At 40.1% G+C, this 14,077-nt stretch overlaps 1 protein-coding gene across 2 annotated transcripts in view; it reads left to right on the top strand.

Annotated features, from left to right (window-relative positions):
• CDKAL1 (CDK5 regulatory subunit associated protein 1 like 1) overlaps positions 1–14,077 on the top strand; it is a 636,289-nt gene that overhangs the window by 213,802 nt on the left and 408,410 nt on the right. The gene's annotated exons all lie outside the window — the stretch shown is intronic.

Raw genomic sequence — 14,077 nt, 5'->3', positions numbered from 1 at the left:
TAGTCTTATAAATCTGAATGCTAAAACAGAACTGAAGGCAGAGTAATGCACAAATTGGAATTGAGCAGATGCAGCCACTCCGATCACAGTCCCACTTCACAGTGTGAGTGCATTAAGTCATCTTACACTGCTGGATGCACTTTTGAGCTTCATACTTTTTAATGGCACCGTGTCCCATTGCATGCTTAAGCATCACAGTGACAATGACTAGGTCAAGGATTTTTTGTGGACTATACAAAGAAAAGCAAAATACAACTTTCCGTGCCCATCTCCCGGGAATTTCTTTCTTCTATTTCATTTTACACAATGCAGCAAAAAAGGATTGTTTGAAAAGAAAGAAAATACACAATGAGGTTACTTTTGCTCAGAATTAGAATTAGCTATTTTAGATTATTCTCAACAATGTTTTGTGCTACTAGACATGTAACTGGTGACTCTAAAGCTTCAGTATTTTAAAAAAAACATGAGTAGTATTCAGCTGTGTATTAGTTGCTCAGGCAAGTGTACCAAAAAGCCAGGGAGGCAAATGGTCGCTCAGGATCACAGCCCCATACGTTCTGCTTCTACCGTGAGCTGCATGCAATTATGGGGGGTGACGCTGTGCTTCTAGGAAGATCTGTGTCCATGTCCTCATCAGTATAGTAAACACACTGTCGTTGCTTCCTCGCCCGGTTTTGCAGGTACTGAACATACTGCTGGATAATGCACGAGGTATTTACAATGGTCAAAACTGCAGCAGAGATCTGAGTGGGCTCCATGATTGCCGTGCTATAGCACCTGCATGGTAATCCTGGAAAAAGGGCACGAAATGTAGGAGGCCTGTTCGGTTCAAGATGGCCAATAAAAGGTGGTAAATGGTTGTCTTCTGTAGCTTTCATGGTGTCGGGAAGTTTGCTAGAGCTGCAAGAGTGGGAGAGCAGAGTTTGCGGTAGAAGCGTGAGCAGATTTTGCAGCGGTCACGATGGCCAAAAAACGTCAGGGAATTGTTGCCGTCTGTAGCTTCCATGGGAGCCCAGGACAGACAACATGGAAAAAGCGGCAGAAGCTGTGTGGCTCAGTTCACGATGGCTGAAAAATGGCCGGGAATTGTTGCCTTTGTAGCTTGCATGCAAGCCCAGGACAGACAACATGGAAAAATTAGCTAGCGATGCAAGAGCGGGAGAGCAGAGTTTGTGGCGGAAGCTGTGCTGCTCAGTTCACAGTTGCCGAAAAAAGGCGGGAAATGGCTAGATAGAAGATGAGAGGCCATGCGAGATGGATTCATAGTACCAGGAGACAGGTGGTGCACCGTACTGCACTGTCTGCTGGCAGTATGGCGTCTGCCGTAGCTTTTATGGAGGGAGGAGTGAGTGACGGCACACACCCAGAAACACCCGCGAGAATGTTTTTGCCCCATCATGCACTGGGAGCTTAACCCACAATTCCAATGGGCAGGGGGGACTGCGGGAACTGTGGGATAGCTTCCCACAGTGCACTGCTCCAACATTCGATGTTAGCCTTGGTACTGTGGATGCACTTTGCCGAATTCACGCGCTTTGTGGGGGGACACAACAACGAATGTATAAAATGGCTTCCGAAAATTCGAATAGAATAAGTTTGAATTAATTTCGTACTGTAGACGTACCCTTAATCTAAAAAAGTGCTGTATAAAATAAGACAGGCTTTGCTGGAGGATTTGTCTGTTTCATTAGGTCAGTGTCTCTCAGCCTTTCCAAACTAACGTACCCCTCTCTCGAGTCTGATTCATCTTGTGTACACCAAGTTTCACCTCACTTAAAAACTAGTTGCTTACAAAATCAGATATACAAATACAAAATTGTCAGAGCACACTATTACTGAAACATTGCTTACTTTCTCATTTTTACCATATAAGTATAAAATAAATCCACTGGAATATAAATATTATCCTTACATTTCAGTGTATGGTATATAGAGCAGTTATAAAGAAGTCGTATAAAATTTCAGTTTGTACTGAATTCGCTAGTGCTTTTTAAAACTAGGCAAATATCTAGATGAGTTGATGTACCCCTTGGAAGACCTCTGCGTACCCCAAGGGGTTACACTTACCCCGGCTTGAGAACCACTGCATTAGGTAAACAGCAGGTCTGATTAATTTTGCTCCATAATCTTCTGAATTGAGTCATATTTTCATAAGGGCTTAGAGGTTTGGGTGGTCAGAGAATGTTGATTTGAGTGAAATTTTTGTATCCTAGCAGTAACTAAAAACATATCCAGTGCACATACCTGCTAGTTTGGAAACTGTATAATAATTTACACAGTGTAATTTAAAAGCGTTTTCTCAAAGTATGCTTTTAAAACATAACAAAAGTCCATCAACTTGATACTTTTTTTTGTAATTCACATTTAGATATTTGGCATTAAAATTCTTTGTGATGGGTTTGATCATTTCCATTTGTTAAGCCTATTTTTCTTTACAATTTTTTAGCAGCAGCAAGGACTGGTTTAAGGTTTGTGGGTGAGCTGGTAAGATCATTCTTTGGGACCGCCTCCAAAATGACAGGAATTTTAAACAAAAAAAAGACAGACAAACAGAAGAGGGTAAGAAGTAGGTGTTCTGATATATTCCTGTCAAAGGTCTGTACTCCTATTATCTTTTAGATACCATGATGATGGATGTAGTGTAAGAACTAAATAAAATAGAATTCCCTCCTCCCTTGAAATAGCAGTTCACCATGCCCCCCCCATTAGTTTTTTCCCCCGGAGAGTATAACAGATGATAATGGAAGTGCACTCATCTCTGTATAAGAGAAATTAGCAGAACTGAGATTTGGTCTGAGGTCTGCTACCCAGTGAATAAAGGAGAGGGCTTAGGAACCCATTCCTCATCTGGGGAAGCGACAGCTACATTTTAGTTTCTACTACATCTTACATGTAATTTATTTCTTTGTTCCTAACTTTCTGCAGTATCCTTCCTATATATTGTATCATTTCTATCAAAACTTAGATTTTTGCATTTCCTCACCTGCAACTTTCATAAAGTGAAAAATGCACATGGCTTCCTTAGTTCTTAACCTCGTCCTGCTACCTGATTAAAATGATCATTACATCTCATTTAACTTACTTAGCCCATGTCCTTCCATTAGGTCCAGGATAACTTCTGACTATGCATATTCTGAAAGGCCTTCTATTAGAGTAATCTTTTATTACTTCCAAGAATACGTTCCTGTCTTTGGCTTTTGTCATAGTAGTTATAGCCATTTCTGAATAATTAAAATCTTCAGTGATCAAAGTTTTGGCCCCCTTCCGGGCCTATAAAATCACGTCCTGCTTCAGTCACTGCAGTCATCGCAACCCCACAACTGCCCTGGAAGTTGCCAACAATCAACTGACTATCTTGCTTGTCCCCAACTTTCAGCCAACCTGTCTTTTGTGACTTGTATCATTGTTCTCAGCAGAGTTCATGTAATCTCTTAGCACTATTGGCCCTGCATTATGTGTCCATCTAGTGTTCTGCAAATTCTACATCCTGTTTTTGAAACCTCCATCTTCTTATCTGACTGGAAGAGATCTCTTTGCTATGTTATACATAGAACCATGCAGCTTCACTGGAGCAGCAGTCATCATGAATAACGTAGTGTTAAAACTAATATAAAATATATATCCGTTTGTTTCTTAGCTCTCCTTCCTTCACTTTCTAGGAAATCCCAAATTCAGAGGTACCGTATATAACCAATTTATTTTTTAAATTGTTCAACAATAATTTCATTTTTAAGCCTGTATATTAGCAGGGTTTGATATTCCAGCTGTGGACAGTACATGCAGGTAATTTGAAGCTTGCCTGGACTTTAAACTGGAGACAGTGTGGTATTTCACAACAAAATTAATTGGATCAATAATGTATCTTATGCTAGATTTCTTTTAGTTTGAGAAAGTGATAAACAAAACAATAGGAAAGATGGGAAGAAGAGATAGGATAAATGTGAGAGAGAGATGTCAAAACATAAAGGAAAGAGAAAGTATGAAGATTAGAAGATTAGAAGATATAAACAAAGGGGAAGATCAAAGATACAGTTGCACACATACAAAATGGGAAATGACTGCCTAGGAAGGAGTACTGCAGAAAGATATCTGGGGGTCATAGTGGATCACAAGCTAAATATGAGGCAACAGTGTAACACTGTTGCAAAAAATGCAAACATCATTCTGGGATGTATTAGCAGGAGTGTTGCAAGACATGAGAAATAATTCTTCCGCTGTACTCTGTGCAGATTAGGCCTCAGTTGGAGTATTGTGTGAAGTTCCGGGCGCCACATTTCAGGAAAGATGTGGACAAATTGGAGAAAGTCCTGAGAAGAGCAACAAAAATGATTAAAGGCCTAGAAAACATGATCTATGAGGGAAGATTGGCTGGGGGTAGGGAGAGGGGAGAAGAGGTTTGTTTAGTCTGGAGAAGAGACGATTGAGAGGGGACGTAACAGCTTTCATGTGCATAAAAAAGTTGCTACAGGGAGGAGGGAGAAAAATTATTCTCCTTAACGTCTGAGATAGGACAAGAAGGAATGGAGCCCAGAGCCCTTTAAATCCCAGCTACGGCCGGGAGTCAAAGGGCTCTGAGCTGCCCACAGCCCCGAGGAGCTCTGAGCCCTTTAAATCTCAGCCGTGGCCAGGATTCAAAAGGGCTCTGGGCTGCCCGCAGAGATTCCCGGCTGCGGCTGAGATTTAAAGGGCTCAGGGCTCCCTGCCACTGCGGGCAGCCCAGAGCCCTTTGAATCCTGGCCGCGGCTCTAGTGGATGGGCTGGGGCTGTGATTTAAAGGGCTCAGGCTCCCCTCAGCGGCAGGAGCTCTGGGCCCTTTAAATTCCTGCCCCAGCCACGGAAAGCTCTGGGTTCCCCCAGCCACCAGGCCCTTTAATTTGCCCCCGAGGGCTCCCAGCCACCTCTTCAGCTGGGAGCCCCTGGTTGATTTAAAATCAAGTATCACCTTCCCACCCCCAACCTTCCTTTTTGGCCCACAGCTGTTTTGGTGGGGCGGCGCTGGGGAAGGAGGGTTTGTTTCTGCAGGGCTGGGCAGTGCTGGAGCGGGGTGTTTTCGCGGGGCCGGGAGGTGCTCGGGGGGGGGTGTTCCGCGGGAATGGGGGGTTTCGGCCCTCAGCTGTTTTCTTTGGAGTAATGTGGCCCTTGCCGCTTTACGAGTTGTGCAGGCCTGGTCTAGATAATACTTAGTCCTGCCGTGAGTGCAGGGGATTAGACTAGATGACCTCTTGAGGTCCCTTCCAGTCCTACAATTCTATGATAGAATAGAGGTTTAAGTAACTAAATTATACAATACATCTGAGAGCTCTACATAATGATTTGGCTTACGGTTCCAGTAACTCTAAATCAGAATTTGTTTTCCTTCCAAAGTGAAACTTTTCTTAACTCATCAGTATGAGGAGCTTCCGTTTTACCATCTTGGAGTGAAGTATATGTGATTAAATAGCCTATCTACACATGCAAACATAATTTTGTATTAATTTCAGCATAGGAATAAATATATCAACATTTTTAGCATGGACCACGTAACCCAATACATAGCAATCCAAGCTAGAATAGGGGCAGATCATTCTATAGAAAACTTTTTTCAATAAATATTTTTGTGGAGCAAAATAAGACTTTAAAAGTGGGTGTGTGTGGAATAATTGACACTTACATAGGGAACCGAACTTGACGGAAGGTGTAGAGAGGTGACTAAATTGGGTCTGTTCCTGCTCCCATTGAAGTCAGTGACAAAGCTTTCATTGACTTTAGGGAGCAGGCTTAGGTCTTGTGAACAATCACTGATATTTAACTTCTGGAGAGAACAGCATGCTACAGATGTGCTAAGAGGCATGGTGCTTTAGAAAAATGCAGAAGTTGGCAATTTTCCCTCTTATGTCTGACTCCTGCTGCCACCACCAGCAGCACTTCACTGGTGGTGTGGTTACTCTCCGTTTTCTTTTTCTTTTAGCAAAGCTGAATCAGTAACAGTTTAATATGCCCAATACTGCATGCCTATAAAAAATCAAAAGCTAAAGGCATTGATGTGGCCAGCTGAGAGCTGGAAATAGGTGAAGATGGGAGATGACTGAAATTCTGCGGGGTTTGCCATCTGTGCTTTTAAAATCTGTAATATGTGGTTTAAGATAACAAAAATGGAAAAATTAACAACTATTTCCCCCTTTTTCCAGTCTCATGTATAAACGAGATAAATTATGGATACCACTTATGTCACCGTATCTTGTTTGCATGGCGCATTTAGACTGCAAGTAGACAAATTGCCAAAGAGATCCAATCAATGTTCCAAACTCAATTATAATTCTGCTTTGGTCACAAATCCAGTGTATACATTTATATGGCCTTCACATGACCTCCCTAGACGAACACACATTTAACAATGAAATCTGTGTTGAGGAAAGATCGAGACTGGAATAGTATGGTGTTGCATATCAGGATTGAGTTGCATTGGTAAAGACTTTTGTGGGGAATCTTATTGTTAGGAAAGGTATTCCTATTCCCTACATCACACAAGTATATGAGTGTGCTCAAGTGCTATCCTGAATCAGGGGGTCAAAGATTTAACCTCAGATAATAGGTGGATATCCACAAAAGTTTGTTTCCAGATTTTTATTTGAAGACTAGATTGTATTTCCTTTTAATATTAAAAAATAATTATTTTAACTATGTATCGATTTGGATAGGCTAGAGAAATTTCAACAGGCAATAGTGCAGGGGTTGGCAACCTATGGCACGTGTGCCGAAGGCGGCACACGAGCTGATTTTCAGTGGCACTCACACTGCCCAGGTCCTGGCCACTGGTCCAGGGGGCTCTGCATTTTACTTTAATTTTAAATGAAGCTTCTTAAACATTTTAAAAACCTTATTTACTTTACATACAACAATAGTTTAGTTATACATCATAGACTTATAGAAAGAGACCTTCTAAAAACATTAAAATGTATTACTGGCATGCGAAACCTTAAATTAGAGTGAATAAATGAAGACTCGGCACACCACTGCTGAAAGGTTGCCGACCCCTGCAATAGTATTTGTAAAATGAATTGCATTATGAAAATTCAGCATGGGAATTCAATAGCAGAACAATGTATGTTACGGACAACATAAAAGAGATTTTAAAACAAAGTTAATACACATTTTAAATTGCAGAAAAGCAAAAGAAAACACAGGACTATCCAATCCAGAGCAGAACAAGTATAAGTGTCCATTGTCACACTCAAATTTCCAAAAATTTTCTTTTCAAATGAAACTTTCTAAGCTAAGTCTAAATCTTAAAGTGATTTTTTTTCTGGAAAGGTTGAACGAAAACTGTTGAGCTTCCCTAAGATGGGAAGATGAAAATACACTCTCTCTCCCACACAGTATTTCCTACTTTAAATAAATAAATAAATAAATCTTGAAACCACTTTTTCACAGGTCCTTGTCAAAAATAGCTAAACATGCTCTCTTTGCAAGGCCTTTCCATAGTCTTTCCTACACCTTTGTGTCTCAGTGAAATTGTTACAGTTCTTCTACTTTCTGAGCTTCCATGCACATGCATAGTTTAGGTATGGGAAAAGTTTGCCCTAAAATGCTAGTTGTTTGAATATAAGGTGAAAATGTATCATAAATGTAGGTTTCCAAGTAGCTAACTCAAATAACTCTTGGCCAAAAATTATGATCCCTAGTCTGAAGACTTTTTGCATGGTTGTGTGTGAAGTGGTTGCACTTAAAACATTTCTACTAGTTCAAAAGTGTTCATTTGTTCTGTTGCTACACCCCATTATATGGTAAAGTCTTTCAAATTGACAAATATTTTAAGCATGACTACCATACCAATACTATAAATAATGCTAGAAACTTTTTAGTAAGCACTGCAAAAGTCAATTAACCTTCAGCCGGGGTGAGTAATCTTTTCTTGGATGAACAAATACACTAGCAATAATTTAACCCTTCCCACTAAAATGATGACTAGATTTTTGTGTCCAAGCTGGTAAATTTCTGTGACTGTTTTTGCAAGTTGGTTTAGGGCTAAAACATTAAATGGAGCTAAATTGAATATATTAATCTGACTGGAGGAGCCCTAGCTGGCTGGTACCCCACTCTTTCCTGACTCACCCTAAGGCTAGTGGGGCAGTGATGGATCTTTACTCCCGTGGAAAGTAGTCCCCATTGTGCTGTTGGGGAATTCAGTCTTGCCCATGGCCACAAAAGTCATCAGCAGAGACGGGATTAAATTCAGGATTTTGACTCTATGGCCCATGGTGGTTTCAGTGGCTCTCAGGATTCTGCAAAGTTGCCAAAATGGATTTTTTTATGTTGCAAAGTTTCTGCTCTATTATTCTTAAAGCTTTGAGGTAGGAAAGGAACATACAGTCAAACTTAACCCACCACTGAAATATAGCCAGCCCTCGGGTGGAGCTCAGCAGCTGTTTAATAGTGCAATAATCAGTTGAAACTTCTGAGGATATTTTGGTAAGAGAGCCTGTTATTATCGTAGTCAAACTTTGGCTGTATCCCCACGTTTAACAATCCTACTCTTACAAAAGGTTCCTTGAGATATTCGATAACCATATGTTTTCAGGACCTCGGTTTCATGTCTCATGAGATGGATGTTTACATGTTTGTTTTGTAATATTTGGAAAAAGACATGCTTGCTCTTGTAAGGAGTATAAAATGTAATTTATTTTCCCAAGGGGATTTACATGTTAGCTGATGTGTTGAAAGACAAGTTCAAAGGAAGCAGCGTATTAATACGGGGGCTGCTTTTCTAGAGATTGGTGCTCAAATGCAGTTCTGTAAACTCCAGCGATGTGGGTCATTGTTCTTACATAAGACATCTTCATGTATCTTACAAACAAACTGTATGTGAGTTATTTAGAAGCAATGGAATAGAACAAGGCAGCTGACAAAGACACCTGAATACAATGTAAATATAGCTAAGTAGTCCCCTGACCTGACACAGTTCCATTTTGTAATGTTGGTGGGCCTCGTGTTTGTCAGATCTTAAAGTCCTGGACTCAGGAAGTTGCAGAGAGTTCAATTGTGGCTGGGCCCTCCCCATGGAGCACAATAAGACTTAGGCCTTCTTGGGCCCTTTTCCCTCCTTGTTCATCCATGCCAGAATCTGACTTTGAGTTTGCATCTGTAATTTTCTTTTGGCAGTAGATGATGATACAATTTTTAAGGTTTTTTTTTTCCCTTCTGTCTTTTGCTCCTGACCCCATTGAAGATGAAGAAGTCCTATTCTTCATCTCTTCATTCCACGGATGCATCTTTTCCCTTTAAATCCTGTGGATCCTTTCTGATTGGCTTTTACATACTGGTCAGTTGGAAATGTGGGGGATATGGTCAACAGTCTTTCTTTAGCACACTTTGCCCTTTTGCACAGCAGTGTTTGCTTTTTTACAAAAACACATCAGCACTTTTTCTATCAGTCTGGAAAGTGGAATTCCTCATGGTTGTATCCTTTCCTTCCATAACTTTCACCAGACTGGTCTGGTGACATGTACAGGGTGTGATGCAGACCAGTGACTCTAGATGCCAGCAAAGAGTTATTTCCTTGGCATATGTTTTTCAAATATCTGCTCAGTGCTTTTCTGAGTTTCCTTCATGCCACGTTTCCAGTTGATTCACACTTTTGTCTAAGGTCTTATTTTGGGGTGACATTAAAGTTTTATGTGTTACTTTAGTAGGGCTTAACAGAATGACACAACTAGATTGTATTGCAATGTCTGATTAATAACTTGAATCTCTTTTTGATTCTTAAGCCAGGTCTACACTAGAACCTTTTGTTGCCTGAGGAGTGTGACTTTTTTCTCTTTAATGACATTTCTATACTCGCAAAAACCCTAGTGTAGAAGCAGTTATGTCATAAAAGTGCTTAGTTGGTATAGCTCATTTTGCTCAGGAAACTGGTATAAACTTTACTGTTAAAAATCACTTTTTTGGTGCATCTACATTTAGGAGGGTTTAGCTATACTACAGACTTTTCCTAGTATAGAGCTAGCCTTGGTCTTCTGGGGCTACAACTTCAACATATTGTCACATGCCTGGTAATAGTCACTTAACCACAACCCTCTTCCCAGCTCTTGTTCCTGAAAACAGAGATATTTCCTGACTTTATCAACAGCTATATTCCCCTTACTCGTATTTTATAACTCTTTTTTTTATGAAAAGAAGACCTTTCTGTTTTTGATTGTTTTAGCTCATCTTAGACTCATTTTCTTTGCTATGCTGTTCCATAGCCTTTCCCCCAAACTTCCCTTGCTTCCTTTTAGCATGGAACCTGTTTTGCTATGATTTCACTTATGTCTATCTGATTGTATTCCCTGTGGCTTGGAATGCCTCATGTTCATTATATGAGCTCCTCTTCTGCTACTTAGATTCAGCAGCAATGGAGCATGAAAAAACCTTTCTTACTCATATTGGTGTTTATATTTTTCTATATTTGTGTGATACTGGTGTGAATATTCACAACTTGATAAAAGCTAATTCATTCATGATATAGAATTGAGATAACATGATAGCTTAACACTTTTCAACTTCACGAATTTGTTGTAACAACACTTTTGAAGTCAGCTGCCAGTTTCATGCTGAACAGTCTGTAGTTTACCAACTTCCTCCTCTCTGTGATGCAGTCTGCTTTTAATTTCAGATGTTTGGCATGCACTGCTGTGCATCTAGAACACTCTGCATGCATACTTGGTAATAATAATGGACTCTTTAGGGGAGAGGTTCCCAAACTTGTTTTTGCTGTGCTGCCGTTTGGAGATTCATATCACATGCATGTCCACTCAGCACAGGGGAACGAGGGTACCCGGGTGGTGCTGAGTTTGGAGCTGCAAGGGGGAGGAAGCGAGAAATCCCCATGTGACCAGCTTGTGCAGGGAGGAAGCTTGCATGCCCTGTTTGAATCCAGCTGCCCACACTGGGAACTTGTATGTATGCATAGGGGTTGCACACGCTCCCGCCCTCGCTTTCCAAGTGTGCGTGTGCACTGGGTGCAAGGCCATTGCTGTGGGTCCAGGAAACATTAGCATTGCCAGCGCCATGTTGATTCCCAGTGTATCCATGGGGCTGGGGGGTGGGGAGGGGGCATCTGAGGGTGAGGGGGGGGATTTGTGAGAGATGTGGGGGCCGAAATAAGTTCTCGTGAGGCTGCGTGGTTCCTGTGGGAGCTAGCTGGCAGTAGGATGGTGACACAGAGCTGAGAATACTGGGCAATGGTTAATTCTTAACCACTCAGGTCTTCATCCCCTGTGATAACCTCAGTCTGCCTCACCGGGGTTGGGGGGGGGTGAGCCCCACAGTTTGAAAACCAGTACTCAGGTCTGAGTGAAGAAATTGTTTATTTTAGTGCTGCACATGTTTTTTTTAAATGCACCAATTTGTTTTTTAATAGCACACAATTCTGGAGAGCATGTATAGATACAAATGTCAAACGTAAGTGATTGATTGTAGTGTTTGTAGTGGTTCTTAGCCTTCCATACCAAGATGCTCATTTGTACAGTCAGATCGCCCCAGATCCCCCTTATAAATCTAGTTCTCATTACCAATATGCGGCAACATCCTGTGGGTTTTGCAGTGTCCCACACCTCTTTATATTCCAGAATACTGCCAGGAAGTCCTGAATGAGGAGCCCAAACATACTGGGTGATAAGGAAGTCACCATTACTTCAGCAACCAGAAGCTCCATAGGCACCTAGAATGGAATGGACATGAGCAATAGATCTCGAAGAACAATAGTTACGAAAGGTGGTACTGCAACAGTGTCGGGCTGAAGCCTGTCTTCATTTGTGTCTTGTTCAGGACAGAATTTACTGGAGCCTAGCAAAAAATAATGAACTGTAAAACAATGGCTCTAGTTTGGGCAGGTTCATAATTACATAAACAAGGTATAATCAAGACAGAATTGTTTATTGTTTCCCAAGTTAGCTATTCTTACAGGTTTTCAACAAGAAAAAGGAGAATAAAAAGATAAATAATTTTATTGTAATCCCTGGTCTTGGCAGATGATGATTTTTATACTTTATTTTTTTAACTTGAAAGTACTGTATTGTATGCAGTACTCTGCTTTTTCCCGGTTGGAAGAGTGTTTTCCAGGATTCCACCCTTTTAAAAGAAAATTGGACTTAATTACATGTCTACTCAGATGTCTGTCTTGTAAATCATTTTCAGATAAGAGTGCATTTCTAGAAAATATATTCTAATGCAATTAAAGTTTAAGGTTAAGGTTCATTTAATTGAAGAATATAAAGAATGTCTAAAGAAGATGTTTATTCATGCCACTTTTAGATTTACTGGAGTATTATTCTCATTAGCATTCATGTTTCTTTTCTAATACTGTTCTTGTGCTAGCTAGGTGTCTAAAGAACAATTTTTGTAGGCTTTTGTTAGTCAGAACAGAGCACATTAAACAATATTTGTATAGTACATATTTTCAGCAAGCAGTTCCTGTAAAAATAGAAAACAAATATTTAATATACCATTCTTGCTCACATTTGTGCTGGGTTTCATGGACAGGGCAATATGTTATGGCTTTTAATGAAAATAGTTTTATTGAAAATTTAGTGCAGGCATTACTGCTTAATTATTTTTTGAAGCAAAAATTCTCAGAGTATAGAAAAGTCCGTAGGGATATTTAAAGAAAAAGATATGAAGCTAATATACTTACTATGAAATGTATTCTATCTAACTGTTTTCCTCCTCCATTTACATTCTAAGAAGAACTGCTGAAATGTGAAATCTGTGAAGGAACATTAAAATGCTATTTAATGTGTCATGGGAAATTTTTGTTTATTATTTCCCCAAATGAAAAGACTGTAATAAAAAGCTTTTTCCACTGCAGTTCTTTAGTAGGTGGTGATGGGGGCTATTTCTAGCAATAGATTACACCAGATGTAGAGTTGCCTAGGGTTATATACTCTGGTTACAGGAGACAAGTCTCATTGCCTTGCCTTGAGGCATTAGGTTGAGTCAGTTAGGTTATGTGAGTAGTGATTTTTGTCCTTCAGGGTTGCAGAGTTTCAAGTGATGGTATGTGACATTTTTGCAGGAAGTACAAGAAACAGATATGTTTTTAACTTGGATATGGGATATAAATGGCTTCTGCTCAAGTTTTGCAAATGGAAAACTTTCTTACAGCTGAAAGACCAAACCTTTCTGATTTCACAAGCATGCTGCTGGGTATAGCCCCCATTTTAAAAAACATATTTAATTAGCATTTGAACAACATTTCATATTCATACAATTTTGTTAAATAAGAGACAAGAGTATGGTGTTTTCATATAGATTGCTCTAAAAGTAAAGCAACTATTTCCCTCTCAGGTTGAAATGAATCCATCATGATTGACATCTGTAGCTTTCCTGTGATGCCTGCTGCAAGATAAATAATTGACTTTAAATGACTACTGAGAGCATCCACTGTTAACATTAGGCAGATGAAAAATAAGCATTATAAGCTCTTAGTTATTGCATAATTGGCCATTAGGAGATCGTTAGCCCTTTCTGAAACAATTGGTGTTGGGCACTGTTTTGAGGCAAGATATCGGACTACATAGCCAGTGATCTGATTCGGTCCGGCAATTCCTCTGTCATCTAAAACCAAATGGGCTTGTTGCTAAAGGTGACCTGCAAATTAAATAAAACAAAAGTATCAGTTTTTCCATTATGAGGTGAATTCTCACAATTAGCCAGGAGGAAAAGGGGGGTAATAAGCACATTGGACTGCCAGCATACATTTTCTTTGTTAGCAGGTTCAGAAGTCCAGACCTGCCAGGAATTTTCAGCTTTATAAATGGAGTGTGCCGGTTTACACTCTTGTGGTAACATCACTTCCTCTAAAGTACCCTACTGGAGCTAGCTTCCAGAGATCAAATAAGCCTGTATTTCTCCAACTGTGTGTGATTTTGTAAATGCTACATTATCTTAAAGTGTGTTATGACACTAGAGTTTTATCCCCAAGGTATAAAGTAATAGCAAACACTACAACTCTGTACATTGTTGAAGAAAATACTAATTCACTACAAGATGGCGCCAGCTTGCCATGAATTTCCATAGAGGGTGTGATGTAGCCAGCAGGGTGTATTGTGGGACATAAGTC

Source organism: Mauremys mutica, chromosome 2, assembly GCF_020497125.1.
Source record: "Mauremys mutica isolate MM-2020 ecotype Southern chromosome 2, ASM2049712v1, whole genome shotgun sequence".
In the NCBI taxonomy this organism is placed as follows: domain Eukaryota; kingdom Metazoa; phylum Chordata; order Testudines; family Geoemydidae; genus Mauremys; species Mauremys mutica.
The sequence above is the reverse complement of the archived record's forward strand: the minus strand, read 5'-3'. Positions and strand labels throughout refer to the sequence as shown.